Below are 14369 nucleotides of genomic sequence, written 5' to 3'. Positions count from 1 at the left end.
TGGAGCGGGACTTAAAGAACCTCCTAAGAATCTTTAAATGTTTTTCCATAAGTATGTGAACAAGCACAGATTTCTTTTACAGTTTAGTTAAAGGCACGCAGAGCTCATCATTTATTTTTGGTCACTGCCAGAAACAATGAACAATTCCCCAAGCGTCCATAGTTCCAAATGGAACTACTGCAGTTTTCTAGGTCAATATATTAGAATAATTTTTACTTCAGCCCAAAGCGCATTCTGATAAGTACAGCCACCCACAGAAGAATATTTCCGGATCTAACCATTGTGGCAACTTAAGAGTTAAATTTACTATGTGCCATTGTTCAATGCCAAGACCCGAGGGGACCTAAATGACTTCACTTCCTAAAATGACATAATATTTCTTGCCAAAAACCTTTACATATTTCCTTAACCAAGGAAATGATTGCGAGAAAAGCTTTGATTGACTTCAAATGCAAAACACATCTGGGCTATGAAAGACAGCCAGGATTATGGATACAAGCCTGGAATATTTTATATATGGAAGCATTTCACAATAGGGGAAGCAAATAACCAAGTATTACCCCAATAAAATGTTCTTGTGTAATCAAACTAGAGTTAAGGTTTTAAATTTAAAGTGACTTTTATTATTTAACAATTAACCTAGTGTACCTGCCCCAAGGAAAAACTACATATCTTCATGTTGGAATAGAGAAATAAAATAAAATGACCTTTGATATAGAAAAAATTTACTTCAGAAAGCTTCCCTATACCAGCTCTTGGGAAATATTTATGTGGTGGGCTCTCTCTGGAACCCACCACGGCTTTCTTCCCTCTTAGGTGTGCATACAGTGGGGCCTTGACTTACGAGTGTCCCGACTAACGAGTTTTTCAAGATAAGAGCCGTCTCTCGGCCGATTTTTTGCTTTGAGTTGCGAGCTAAAATTCGGGTTACGAGCCAGCTTCAGATACCCCACCACTGGTTGGCGCAGCGAACGTCACAGTGAACGCCACAACATCAGCCCAGCAACACGTGTCTCACTCGATCACTTTTTGATTTGACATACGAGAAATTTGAGTAACGAGCTCCATCATGGAACGAATTAAACTTGTAAGTCAAGGCCCCACTGTACTTACTTTTCTCTCCTAAAAACTAAGAGTCCCCATTAGACTTGCAACCCAGGGAGCAACTGGGCAATGGCAGCTCGTCCCAGGCTTACCCCCTGAACCTGTCTGCAAGGCCCCTTTCTCTGACTTCTCAGTGAGCTAACAGCAGCCCCACATGGCTCACTTCTTTCCTACAAGGTCTCTAGAGCCAAAGCAGGGCACACCTAGGCTCTCTCCTGTTGCTCCTTCTACCCTAAGCCCTTCCTTCATCTTGAGGCCACCAGCTTTAATAAACATACTCTCAAAATCACCTAGACTCATATTGTGAAATCTTTCCTGCATGAAGTCAAGAGCCCACACACTACCGGCCGGCACAAGGCAGACCCACTCCGGGCCCAGGCCCTTTCCAGGGAACCCAACACAGAAATACAAAGGATTATAAGAGGCTAGTATGAACAATTATGTAACAGAAAACTGAAAAACCTAGGAGAAATGGATAAATTACTAAAAACACACAACCTCTTAAGACTGAATCATGAAGAAATAGAACATCTGAAGAGACTGATTATAAGTAATGAGACTGAATCAGTAATTAGAAAACTCTCCGTAGCACAAAAGTCCAAGACTAGATGGCTTCATAGGTGGATTCTACTAAACCTTTAAATGAGAGTTAATACCGATGCTTCTCAAATTATTTCAAAAAAAACTGAAGAGGAAGGAATGCTTCCAAACTGATTACGAGGCCAACATTTCCCCGATGACAAAATCCAGACAAAGACACCACAGAAAAAAGAAAATGTATAGGTCCACATTCCTGGTGAACATAGATACAAAGGCTCTCAACAGAATATTAGCTCACAGAATCCAACAATACATTATAGGGATCATACATCACAATCAAGTGGGATTTACTCCAGGGATGCAAGGATGGTTCAACATTCATAAATCAATCAACACAAATGCCCACATTAACAAAATGGAGGATCAAAATAACATGATTATTTCAATACATGCAGAAAAAGCATTTGACCAATTCACCAACCATTTATGATAAAAACTCTCAATAACGTAGATATAGAAGCAATGTACCTCAACATAATAAAAAAAAGAAATATTTATGTTCATTTGTTGATTCATTCAATAAAGACTTATTGTGAAGAAGAGATAGTGTTGGGTGCTGGTGATATTCCCACGAAGCAGACAGATGTGCTTCCTGCATTCATGAAGTCTTCTGTCTGGAGAATTTACTGTTAATTCATTCGAACAAGCATTTATCAAGCATCTGTAATAAACCAGTACTGGGTTGATTCATTGAAGGATACAAGAAAGCTAACATAGGACCCTTGACTCCATTTCTGTGTCATTGGAAATAAAATGCTCATATCGATGAAATTCTCAGAAAATACAAACTATTAGTTGCCAACAATAAATACCACAGAATGTATACACTATTTCTGAATCCACTTGGTAAGTACATATGCTGTATGGACAAGTATCCATACAATGGACAAGAGTCCAATGCAAAATAATATTTTTAGACAAATCTTTAAAACTCTAACAACATGGCAAAGAAGAAAAAGAAATTAGCATTACATTTCATGGGTATATCTTAAAATGCTGATCTCTTTTCTTCCCGTTCAAAGGAAACAAAATATTGATTATCTCTTTAAATATATCAAAGATTACTAAACACTAGTGTATCTTTTGTTGATTTTTCTTTTGTTTTTTTACAAATCATATGGAAAGCAGAGTCTGTATCTGAACATTTAAATTGGCTTATGCTAAGCTCAGGGGAGAAGCTGATAATTGTCTTAGAGCAGAAGACTAGAAATTATAAGCCTTGAATATTTTTCTGAGACTCTTACAAACTCTCCTGAGAGGAACATGGGAATTATCCAAAGTTTTTTAAAGGTTATTTTTAATAACAAAAAACACTGAAGACATATACTTTCAAAATGAGTATTTTGATTTAGATAACAGACATAATGTTAAAAATAATTTTAAAAAATCACTCTACTGCTATAGAAAACTATTTGATGATTCCTCAAAAACTTAAACATAGAATTACCATATGACCCCAAAGTCCACTCCTAGGAATATGCCCAAAAGAACTGAAAACAGGTATTCAAATAAGTACTCATATACACATGTTCATATCAGCACTAGATTCCATAGCCAAAAAGGTAGAAACAACGCAAATGCCCGTTAACAAATAAATGGACAAATAAATTAATATAGCCACACAAGGAAATACTACTCAACCACAGAAGGGAATGGAGTATGGATACATGCTACAATGTGGATAAACCTCCAACACAGTATGCTAAGTGAAAGAAGCGAGACACAAAATGTCACACATTACACGATTATGTCTAAGGAACTATCCAGAACAGATAAATCCATAGAGACAGAACTTAAGTTGGTGCCATCGGGGGCTGTGGGTGGGTCAATGAGAGAAATGGTTTAGTAGGTAGAAAGCTTTACTTTGGAGTGATATAAAATTTTTGGAACTGGACAGAGGTGGTGGTTAAGCAACACCATGGATATACAAAATGCCAATGAACTGTTCACTTCAAAATGGTTACTTTTATGTTACAGTGAATTTTACCTCAACACATTACTTTTCACTAATGTTACATCCCCAAAGCTTCTGATGACATTGAAGACAGTATTATTTGGAAAAATGACACACATGGAAGCTCAAGTTTAAAAGTGATCCCAAACAGACCCTGAATACAGAAAGTGTTTTAGAATATCTTGAACAATTTATCTTGTTTATATTTTTTCTTCATATGTATACTTACGTGTGTTAATTATAAAATTTATGTCTAAATTTTATAGAACTCTCAATACATATAACCATTTAAAGAATAAGAAAAAATCATTGTATTATTTTGTTTCAAAACCAAAATTATTTTTGCTTGTACCTGCAATATTTTAAACGTCACTGAAGCCACATAAAGAGAAAGCCCTGCAGGTTACACAGATGGGTCATGGGTACAGAAGGAAGGTTTTTGAAAGAGCAAAGCAGTTAAAGGCAAAGCCAGGAACTTTCAGAAATCATCTTAGGAGAATTTAAAGCTTCAGTTTCTACAGAGATGTGAACATGGACTAATCTAAGACTAAAGACTATCACCGAAATGTAACGTAGTCACAGTCGGACTCTTGCAGCAAGGTTTCCCCATTATACAGATTTTCACACGTCAGGAGATGTATCTGGATGTGGGCAGGGCAGGACCAAGTACCTCCCAGTGGCAGGAGCTAGGACATAAAACTAAATAAAATGGCAAGTGTTCAATAACAAAGGGTGACTTAGAGAGAAGGAAGTCCCAAACGCCACCAGCGTGTTATGAACGAAGAAGTGTACTTTACAAATTACATTACTATAGATTCCAGTTATTTATAAAAATGGCATTTCGAATTTCAATATTACTTGGCTACTCTTGAGTGTTCCACATAGGCTCAAATGTCAGGAAAGTATTTTCACAGTCCGCTCCTGGATAGAAGGCAAAGACCTAATGAACAAAGTACGTGTAGATTATGGAGCTTAAAAAACTGAGTGCCAACGGGCATAGCAGCACCCAGACTTTGGTTGGCAAAGTCTGGGTGCTGCTGTGTAGAGAACCAGGCTGATTCCAGGGCTGGGGCAGGAGATATACAAGGTGAACCTTGAGCGTCTGGTAATGTCAGAAACTGCAAGTGCTCAAAACAAAACAAAAACAAAGCAGCTTCAAGCCTTCACTCCCTGGAGTGGGTACTTTGAATATCTGCTTACACAAACCGGGCATGAGCTCGCAGAGACCAGCCAGTACTTTCAAAAGCCTTTTAAAATTGTTAAATATGTTTTTATTATTGATTTCAGAGAGGAAGCAAGAGGGAGAGAGAGAGAGAGAAAGAAACATCGATGATGAGAGAGAATCATTGATCGGCTGCTTTCTGCACACCCCTCACCAGATCGAGCTGGCAACCCAGGTAGGTGCCCTGACCAGGAATTGAACTGTGACCCCCCCTGGTTCATAGGTCAAAACTTAACCACTGAGCCATGCCAGCTGGCCAGCCTTTTAATTTCTTCACCTAGAACAGAGTTTCTCAGAGTCTGGACTTGGGGTGCCGGAGTGGGGGCGGGCCTGCTCACTGCAGGGAGTCAGCAGCATCCCTGGCCTCTATCCTGAGATGCCAAGAGCATCCTCCTCCTCCCCCCCAGGGTGATGATCAAAAATGTCCCCAGCCAATGCCAAATGTCTTAGGGGGGTGGGGTCACAATCCCCTCCTCCATTAAGAACAGCTGCTCTAAAGAAACTTCCAAAATGACAAGCTAAATAAAACTTTATACTTCAAGCAAACAGACTGATAGAACAGCGCGGCCAGACTCCGGCTGGTGCAAAGGGCCAGCAGAGCAAGGGAAAGGGGGATCTCGGGGAAGGACTTGGCTGTTTTCTTAAACCTTTTCTCTCCCTGCTCCCCTCAGCAATCAGCAATGCCGCCTGTTCAATGCGTACTGACCCCCTGACTTCACCCGCCGCTGCCGCAGAGCCTCCTGGCAGAAGACAGAAGAGCCCTGGCACTTGGCTTTCTCACCAAAGCTGTCTGTCCCAGACCCTGGGCTGAGGAGCAGTGTAATTGGGGCCAGGACGACAGCCTGCCTGGAAGACTCAGAAACACCAAATAAGGAGGTGCCACTGTCTCTGGAATCCCACCTCCTCCGCTGCCCCCAAAAGCTGGCTGAACCCTGAGCACCTACAAGAACTGCAGTAACATAGGCGGCTGTGAGGCTGAGGGTGGTCACCTGCGCCAGTGACTCACTCTTCCGTGACATGTGCAGAGCAGGGCGAGAATTCTCCCCTTGGGCAAACACCTGTTTATGAACAAGAGCGTGTCACTGACGGAGGCCGTCTCTTTACGCCCCGTGCCAAATTCACTGTCACCCTTTTGGCTTCTGTCAGAATTGGTTTCTGTTCTAGACAATTAGTTCCAACCCTTAGCTTCTTGTTACTTATTTCAGCCTGAAAGTACAGAGGGTTTTTCACAGGGTTTATATTGAATACAGAATAGTCGGTATAAACACCTCTCCAAACTGAAAAGTAAATTCTACAAATTCTTTTTACTTATTTTTATTTATTGATTTGAGAGAGAGGAAGAGAAGATGAGAGAGAGAGAGAGAGAGAGAGAGAGAAAGAGAGAGAGAGAAATATTGATTTGTTCCACTTATTTATGCATGCATTGGTTGATTCCTGTATGTGCCTTGACTGGGGCTCAAACCTGCAACCTTGGCTTATCGAATGAGGCTCTGACCAACTAAGCTACCTGGCCAGGGCAATTCTATTAATTGTTAAACTGGGCTAAAATTTTAAGTGCAAGTTTGCTTATATACTCATATTAGATGCTCCCAAGGAAGAAACTTGTGGATCAAATGAATAAACCGGTACACAGGCACAATGTTCTGAGAGCTGTGTGTTTAAAGGTAAAAGAAACTGGTTTTAGCTTTCACTTTTTCCCCTCATTCAGAAAATCAGCTTTACAGATGTGTTCCATTCACCTTTTCTTCAGCTGAGTTTTACATTCCTTCTTAGATAAAGAGTGACATGAACAGTTTAGCCAAAACCAGACATTTTCTATAACAAGTACTATTCAAAAAAAGCGTGCATATTCACCCAAGCCAGACAACTGTTCCTTTTACAAAGTGCACCTGGAATCCCCATTTAAATTGCCTTGTGCTGAGAGCTCAGAGGAGAATTAGCGAATTGTCTTAGAGCAAAAGACTAGAAATTAAAAGCCTCAAATCTTCCCTTCTGCCCCTTGCTGTGTTATTTTGACAAGTCACTTAACCTCTTCAGACTTTTATTGATCTATAAATGGCAAGTGTTTGGCAAGCGACAGGGTAATTTACGGAAGGGACATTTAAGAGCGCTGGCTAAAAGTTGTCAAATAAAAGTTAAATTGTATTTTTAAACTCTAAATAGAGATATTGGGCTCTTTCAATTTTCAGACACAATTTCACTAAAGCTTTTCCACATGTAAATCTTTCACATTTCCCGACAAATTAATCTTGAGTTCAAAATTATCAGCTGGCTTTAGGAAAAGGCAGAAGGCTATCCTAAGAAGCATGCTTTCTGTATGTTCCGTAAAACATTTAATTTCAAAAATTACATCTTATTCCATCAACAAATAAGTTTCTAAAGGCATCTGATCTCATAATGAATGGATATTAGTACAGTGACATTTCTCGTCAATTAACTATAGTGGGAGGGCTTATTGAAACAATCCTGTGAGCTGAGAGTCAAGCATCCTTATTCTTTGGTCCAAAGAAAGACTTAACACCGTGCCCTCGGGGCAAGCAGAAGACAGGCCCTGCAACCTGTCCCGCCCCATTTCTCAAAGTGGATCAATAAGAGGCCAGTTTTGTAGAGTGAAAACTCCTCTGAGCAAGTGTAAGCTAATTTATTTCATTCTTGACATTCCTCTTGTACCTTAGGAAAATGCGTGGCCTCTTGCCAGTAACTCTCAGTATTACAAAGCTAATTGCTTCTGTGGTTCATTAATCAGTGTGTCCCAGGGACTTTCCAGAAAGATGACCCCTGTGTAAACAATGTCTGAAGAGGCCCTAGAAGCCGGAGAAGGCAGAGGGATAAGTCCTAATCTCTCTCTCAAAAGACTGGCTTTCAGACGGCAGGGAGAGCACCCACGGCTCCCTTTCAGGGGCTACGGACACATTCTCTACTGAGCACCATGGAGACCGTGCCTTGGCCCCGCACTCACTAGTCATCCCACTAATTACCTGTATGACTCCTTTGTTCTACCACATGTTTTATTCAGAAAAATCATATCACAATCAAATCCATTTCAGAGATCATAGGTAATCCTTCTATTTATGTCCTATTAGTTCTATTTAAAAACTTGAACCTTATGGATGATGTTACATCTTGCCACTTTTTAATCAAAGTTCCATCTGACACTGTAGGAAAGCAGGGACATTATTCGCTGTGACCCAACATTCACGGTTTTGTTACCTGTGATAGCAATCCTAAACTTTCCATTTTATCTGGAAGAAACACAAATTTTATAACTCTAAAATTCAGAATTATTAAACCCACCTAGAACGAAATGAAAGAGTAGTCCAAACAGAGCTTTAAAAGGAATCTCTTGCCCAGCTGGCATGGCTCAGTGGTTGAGTGTTGACCTATGAACCAGGAGGTCACGGTTCGATTCCAGTCAAGGACATATGCCCGGGTTGCAGACTTGATTCCCAGTGTGGGGAGTGCAGGAGGCAGCGAATCAATGATTCTCATCATTGATGTTTCTATCCCTCTTCCCCTCTCCCTTCCTCTCTGAAATCATTAAAAATATATATATTTTTTAAAGGCAGTTGTGATATCAATGATACATTGTAAAGTACTCTATTAGACTAGTGAATCAGCACAGGCACAGGGCTCAGAGGTGAGATTCTGAAGTGAAGACACTACCTCCTTGCTTTTGTTATGTGTCTTTCCTTCATTCCTAATTACAGCGATTCAGCTGCCAATGTGAAAATCATGTTTCCTTAATTAAATACAAAATTTCTCCTTGACTATGGAATTCATTTCAGTACCTACATCCAAATTCCAAGCCTGTCGGAAATTTGAAGTTGCCTAATAGTTTCGAGTATTTAAACTTAGTACTTAAATTTTTTTAAAACTTGACCACCCATAAGTCAGTTCCAAGCTACTTGGCCACCTCTCCTCTGGGCCCTGTAACTCAAAATGTTTGTAATCTCCATGATAAACAAAACTGTTGACCAAAGAACACACGTATTAACTACACAAACACTCAGCACATCGTGGACTGATGGGCTGTCTGAGTGTGTGTGATCCCCGGCTTCCGCTTTGATGGCATTTGCTCCCCAGCACAGCAGGCTCATTATCTCCACAGCGTCCAAATGTTTCTGAAAAGCTTGTTATGAAGAATATAAAAGGCAGACATAGTGACTTACTCAGTAGCACTAATGAAAGAAATCATTTCCTCTTTCTTAATGTTGTAACAAAATATGTCAAGCCAAATAAGCAACTGCTTATCACTAACAGCTCTGTGAACACTGCACAGAAGAGGCAGCTCGGATTCTTCTTCTCAGAGACACAAGGAAGTGAGATTTTTTGCTTATTCCACTAATTGTATTTGGATACAGAACTCTCAACGATTCATGCATGAAATTCAGAGAAAAAGTTAAAGTGAATTGTAGTGACGTACCCAGAAGAAACTTCTAAATAAACCTTAGGCAGAGGTAGTGGCTCACGGATCCCATACAGGTAGCATAACAGAAATAGACTCAAAGACAGGACGGAATAGTAAATCCCCAGAAGAATTCAAGAAGCTGGCACCCCTGGCGACAACGTGTTGGCAGGGCCCTCGGCTGTAAGAACATGCTACGATGACTAAATACACAGACATGAATCTCCCCTCTGAGATGCAAGACTGCATTCTTGAGGCACTTTATCGGGTGGGATTCATGATCTATTTTCCCATTCTTCCTTCACTACTCGCACTGTCTCCTGAATACCATAAACCCACATACAGATATTTACTGAAATGCTTTATCCCCAGGGATGCCTCCCCATGAGGTTCTAAACAACAGTGACAACACTTACTAGTTATAAATGCGAGAGCCCCTGCAGAGCATCTCGGAAGTAACTTCGCATCATGTCATTTTAACTAGTGTGTTTATAAGCTGCCCTCACAGATCGTTATCACGTGCTCGCTAATTTTCCTAGTAACTCCGAGGCGGGGATACTATGCCATTCTTGTTTTATAGGGAAAGTAACTAAAGAAGTCCCAGTATTTCCAGATCGGGGTCCCAGGAAGCAGAGATTGTGAGCAGCCTCTGGCTGCAGTCTTCAGTTTTTCTTGAAGGCTGCCACTTCCAGGTACAGATCATCCTCAGTTCAGCAGCTTCACACAGAACTCATTTGTGAGCTCCTCTCTGTGGGCCAGCAGTCTGGCGTGGCTGGGCCCTGACCCGGGGTCACAAGGCTGCAAGCGAAGCATCTAACCAGACCGAGTTCCCATCCAGGCGCTCCAGACAGAAAACCCACTTCTAAGCTCGTTCTTGCTGTTGGTGGGACTCAGTTGCCGGCAGGGGTAGGACTGAGGTCCCAGCATCTCTGCTGGCTGCCAGGGGGGTCCTCTCTCAGCTCCTAGAGCCACTGCCTTTCCTTGCCCTGCCTCTCCCGTCTTCACACCAGCAAGCACTCAGTCAATCCTTCTTGAGCTTCAAATCTCAGGCTTCCTTCCCTCTGACATTTTTCTTAATTTTTATTGAATTTATTGGGGTGACACTGGTTAATAAAATTTTATAGGTTTCAGGTGCACAATCCTATAAAACATCACCTATATATTGTGCTGTGTGTTCACCACCCCAAGTCAAGTCTCCTTCCATCACCATTTACCCTCTTCCACGTGCGCCCCCCCCCCCACCATCCCTTCCCCTCTGGTAATGGCCATAGCCTTGTCTGTGTCTGTGAGTTGTTTGGTCTTTTGTTTTGCTCAATCCCTTCACCTTGTTCATCAGACCCCACTCCCCTCCCCTCCCAACAGCTGTCATCTGTTCTCTGTGTCTGTGAGTTTTCTTACAATTCCCTGTGGCTCGGAGCTTGCTGGTCGCAGCCCCAGTGCAGACAGTGCCTTTTTGTGAAAGTTCATGTCTAGTTCCCCAGCACAGGGTGGGGAAGGGGAGAGGTGTTTCCACCCCGATGGCCTCTAAGGCCTGGGAGCTGTAACTGCCGCTGTGAGCGCAGCTGTGGGGCCGGCATCGTGGACACCTCACTGCTGCCAGCCCGAGGGGGAAGCCAGAACACAGGGACACAGGGAGGCAAAGCCACGCGAGCCGCAGGGCAACAGGCTGGAAGCCACCCACAGGCCAGCCGGAACCCCCGGATGTTCAGTTACACGAAACCACACTCTGCCTGTTGTTCAAGCCCGTCTGAGCTGGGTTTCGGTGACTTACAGCCCAAAGCATCCCTAACTGCTAGATAGCAGAGCCACAGTCTCGACCACTGTGTGAGACTGTCTCCCAGGCAGGGCAGGGAGGCCGGGATGAGGGGCAGCCCTGAGCCCAGTGATGGCCAAGAGGCTTGTAAGCCCTGCTGAAGTCCAGAGTGACATGTACGTCGATCCAGCCTGACACTGTCAGCAAAGGAAGGGCCACCGAGCCCTGGCCGGTTTGTTCAATGGATAGAGCACCAGCCTGCAGACTGAAAGGGTTGCAGATTCGATTCCCGGTCAAGAGTACGTACCTCGGTTGCAGGTTTGATCTCCGGCCCTGATCATGGCTCATGTGGGAAGCAACCAAGGGAAGTGTCTCTCTCATGTTGATCTCTCTCTTTCTCTCTCTCTCTCTCCCTCCCTCCCTCCCTCCCTCCCTCTCCCTAAAAATCAATGGGGGGAAAAAGAGAAAGGAAGGGCCACTGAGCCCCTTCTGCCCTATAGTTCAGCTGCTTTGTGAATGGAGTCAGAGACGTGGACCCTCAGATAGCAGCAGCAGCATCGGAAAAGCCTTGTCTTATGGCACCACCATTCTCACCCAGCACCGCCACCGAGATCCAGCCCGGTTTTCAACCCTTTAAAACCTCAGTCATATGGCACATCAGGGAGTTTCAGGTGAACTGGGGGCTTACAGACCCATTAGTAGAGCAAGCACTATTTTGGAGGAAAATCCATCTAAATTGTGCTCCAATCCTACCACCTTCTTAAATGGATAGCACTCATGTAATTTCATCTTTTCCTGACGACTCAAAGCCGTCGCTGTGATGAACACCAACAGCTGTAGTAGGCCCTGCACTGATTCGGCTGGAAGAGGTTATGGAGAGGCGGGAAGCGCGTTAAGCCTCTGCATGGCTATAACTGTGGCATAATTGTTGTTCTCATACCTAGTTTCCTAGCTTCTTCCCTCTTCCTAGCACACAATCAGCGGTTCCCCCTCTCGCTGGAGTGTCTTCCTCTAAGAACCCTCTTACTTCATGTATTGTCACATTTCTCCCACTGTGTTTTTTGAAACACATGAAATATTAAGAATACATTATTTTAATAAGATTTACTAGATACCATTTACTGAGCACTTACTATGTGCCACAGACTATATTCAGAGTTTTGTGTCCATTATCCCATTTAATACTCGAGCAGCCTCATAAGGAAGATATTACCCCCAGGAGAGAAATGAGAAAACGAGGCGCAGTGAGCTGGGTGACTTTTCCCAGGTTAGACGGCAGTCAAGGGCCAAGTTCAAGGCAGGACATTTTTGGGGGGGGCGGGGGGGGAGCTTCTGGGGGGCTTTCCTATGAGTGAACTGTAAGGGCACTGGGAACATTATTTTCATTGTTGGAAGGACTCTGGTTCTCGGTGAGGGAAAAGAAGGGCTACATTTCAGAAAAACAGAGTGTCGTTGGGAATGAACTCAATTCCATACACTCGTGTTTAAGAAAGAGGTCCTTCTGCTATTGGCCAAACATGATACAATTTATGCTCCTATGGTAGGAGGAAGACAGGCATAAGGAATGTAGTTGGATGGGCTTCCTTACTTCATTACAGTTCATTTCCAGATCACATATGAAGAAATAACTCCTGAAAAACGCCCCTGCGCTCTAGCCCAGACACATTCCATGCCCTCAAATGATATAAAATCTTTTTATTTAAACTGTAGGAGTTTTATTAAAATGTGAATTTCTCAAAAATGGTCAAACTTGAGGCCGTCCTAAGCCCTCCCTGCTGACTTCCTGTCCCTGAGCCCTCTCTCCACCAGCCCCCGGGCATCTCCCGGGCTCTGCGCCAGCGAGAACCATCCCAGCTGAGAAACAGGTACTTATTGGTGAACATGCTCAGTTTCAAACAGAAATTACGCGTTTCAGAAAACCAACCTGCCCACAGGCTGGAAACTGTCGGCAGCACTCTTTTGCTGGTGATCTACTTGCTGTGGGTGGTACTTCACGTCCACCCTCATTTACTGCCAACCTTAGAGAATAAATTTATTCGCAGGGAATAAATAGTGCCATTTCAGTTCTCGCCAAAGCCATTATTCAGGGCTGACACCTCTTGCTAAAGTTGTGGCAAAACTTACTTGTACGGTGCCAACGACCACAATCAACCTCGAATTCGAGGAGTCGAGATAAAGGATTTCATCCTTTTATCCCTCCTTCCTTCCCTCCAGTACAGAGGAGCAGAGACGCCTGCGTGGGAGGGGGCCGCTAGAGGTCTGGGCAGAGCTGAGACCAGGGCAGTGGCGCACACCCATCAGAGCAAGGCCTGTTCTCCCACATGGCGGGCAACGCAGCAGCTAGCGGGTGACAGAGGCCAGAAGTCTGGCGGCCGGGAGTCAGAGGGGGAGCATGACAGGCACAAGGCCTTCCATTTCCATCTCACTGGCCAGGACTGCGGCCATGTCCACGCAGAGCTGAAAAAGAGCCTAGAAATGGAGGGTTTAACTAGGTACAGAGACGCTTGGCCCACCCACTCCTTCCCCAACCCCAAATAACATGGGGGCTCTATTAGTAAGAAAGGGATGCTAATACCACAGAGGCAAGCTAAGTCCCTGAACAACACATACCTGCCTTCCCTTCTTCATGAAAGTCAGCTCTGACTCTTGAATTTTTTTTTAAACTCCTAAAAATAATGTATCTATTGGACCTAGGGCAGAAGCTATCCAAAGTCAGCTTTGGTTTAAAAGTCACAGTTCTCCAGTAGACTCATGAACTAAAGCTGCCCTCTAAGATCACCAGCCTGGTCATTCCACAGACATCAACAAGATATTTCACAAAGCAGTAGTAAACAAACAAACCGTAAATATAACTAGTCACAAATTAATGAAGATACTTACGGGAACAGTATCTTTGGAAACAATTAGTTGACTAACCTTCTAACAAGCATCCAAATCAGATCTACTAGTAAGTTCCTACATGCAAATTATTTCAGGGCAATACTCAAAGTCAATTCCAGTCACGAGTACTGGAAATGTAGATTTTATTTGTTGCTGTTCTTTAATTTATAAATCACTGTGAGTGCTAACTGGCTTGAGCTCTGTCTTCTGACATGCGGGTTCTGACAGGCCTGCCTTCCTCGGAAGCCTGCTCCTTTGCGAGGTGCCCGCTCTTGTCGCTGCTTCAGTAATTAGCTGTGGCTTCCAGCCCCTCATGACAGTCCCGGCCGGTGGCCATCTGGCCTGGAAGGGACGGGAGAGGACTGCCAACTAGGCAAGCAGTGGGGCAGTCCTGGTTTGTCTCTTCTTGCACATCTTTAGCAATCTTTGTTTTTCTGTCTCTTCCTCCATG

General features: G+C 43.4%; 1 protein-coding gene across 3 annotated transcripts in view; it reads right to left on the bottom strand.

Annotated features, from left to right (window-relative positions):
• BBS9 (Bardet-Biedl syndrome 9) overlaps positions 1 to 14369 on the bottom strand; it is a 332853-nt gene that overhangs the window by 95676 nt on the left and 222808 nt on the right. The window lies entirely within an intron of this gene.

This window comes from Myotis yumanensis, unplaced genomic scaffold, assembly GCF_028538775.1.
Source record: "Myotis yumanensis isolate MYYU_CA2020_CCGP unplaced genomic scaffold, mMyoYum1.0.hap1 SCAF_9, whole genome shotgun sequence".
Taxonomy (NCBI): Eukaryota; Metazoa; Chordata; class Mammalia; order Chiroptera; family Vespertilionidae; genus Myotis; species Myotis yumanensis.
The sequence above is the reverse complement of the archived record's forward strand: the minus strand, read 5'-3'. Positions and strand labels throughout refer to the sequence as shown.